Source organism: Epinephelus moara, chromosome 1 (genome assembly GCF_006386435.1).
Source record: "Epinephelus moara isolate mb chromosome 1, YSFRI_EMoa_1.0, whole genome shotgun sequence".
NCBI lineage: Eukaryota > Metazoa > Chordata > Actinopteri > Perciformes > Serranidae > Epinephelus > Epinephelus moara.
Window position 1 is genome coordinate 17,912,827 of NC_065506.1, and position 1,902 is coordinate 17,914,728.

The following is a 1,902-nucleotide window of genomic DNA, read 5'->3' on the forward strand; positions in this document are numbered from 1 at the left end:
GATGGGGCATCAGTGGACGATCGGTTCATTTTGAACACACACAGGACTCTGTCATATGAGCTTGAACTGATGGCAACATTTTATTATTGTGATTCTGTCTTCGTTTTCTATTATATCTATTATTCTATATTTTCTATTGTATATTAACTTCCTTTACTGACATGTATTGAGATGGTGGACATAACTGAAGTGATGATAGCTATATAAAAAACCTTACTGTTTGAAGCTATTTAGCCTGGCAGAGTGATTCACTGCAAATGATTGAAGTGTGTAAAGGTGAAAATTACAAATCACCAGGTTAACCCTTGGGTAAATCATATTTGCAGGGTTAAGTGCCGCCAAGAAGACCATGATACAGTCATGGTTCGGTCCTGAGACTCCAACAATGAAAGAACTGCGGGGAGCCTATCCAAGCTGACATTGGGCGAGAGGCAGGGTACACCCTGGACAGGTCGCCAGACTATCACAGGGCTGACACATAGAGACAGACAACCATTCACACTCACATTCACACCTACGGACAATTTAGAGTCACCAATTAACCTGCATGTCTTTGGACTGTGGGAGCAAACTGGAGTATCTGGAGAAAACCCACTCTGACATGAGGAGAACATGCAACCTCTACACAGAAGGGCCCCCTCCTGGGATTGAGCCAGGAACCCTCTTGCTGTGAGGCGACAGTGCTAACCACTACACCACCATGCCGCCCCTCAGCTCACTCCAGTTAAAAAGTTTGTAGTCAATGACTACGTAGTCCCTTCAGTTTTCTCTAAGCTAAGCTACCAACCCTGTCTCACTCCATAGTCGTGAAAATCCAGAGTTTAGGCAGTGACTTCTGGCATCAGACACAGACGAAAAAAGCCATCCTTTCACATCGGTTTGACACGCGGCCAGTCATGGATCATGCCGATCGTGCCATTATAGTTTAACGGTGCCCGACAGCATCAGGGGGTAACATTAAAGAACAAGGAAGGGACAAGAACGAAAGTTAAGGCAGCAAAAGTCTGAGTAGGGTGGGTGGGACGGAAGGATGTTCACTTCTTGTAAGATTGTAAAGTCAGATCTGTTATCTTTCCCTAAACCTAACCACATGCTTTTGTTGCTTAAACCCAATCACATGTGTGTGTGTATAAAATGGCCGCCCAGTACACCTGAGCCTATATACTAATTGCACCCATCATGAGGTGGACCCAAACCACCACCCTAATCTGCACTGCCACCCAGTGACAACTTGATAATAAACAAACAGACAGGCTGAAAATAAACAAACAAATAATGGCTCCTACACCCAGGGTACCTTGCACGTCATATTTGGACGTGGAAAGTCCATGACCGATTGTCAATATGTGACGTAGTCGAAGTGAGAATGTATCGATACCTACTGCATTATTATTCAAATGCAGATCAAAATGTGAGTGAACAGATCACTGGATGAAAACTTATGCTTCTCACAGCCAATAGATGCCTTTTTTTACTAATGGGTAAACATGTGCCATTCTTTGCTGGACTTTCTGATGCTGTTGTTTTTTTTTGGGAGAGCAGTCTCTGTGAATCAGCACTTGTGTCAATAAAAGCTGTCCCCTTACATTTACACACAACCTAAAGTGGCATGTAATGCATCATTAACCATTAATAATACCCAGTGCTAGAAAAGAGATCACGACAAACACCTTTAATTGAAGTGGCCTCCAGCTCATCTGGTTTCTTATAGAAACAAAGAACCAGTGACATCAATTCAATCAATCAATTTTATTTATAAAGCCCAATATCACAAATCACAATTTGCCTCACAGGGCTTTACAGCATACGACATCCCTCTGTCCTTATGACCCTTGCAGCGGATAAGGAAAAACTCCCCAAAAAAACCTTTAACTGGGAGAAAAATGGTAGAAACCTCAGGAG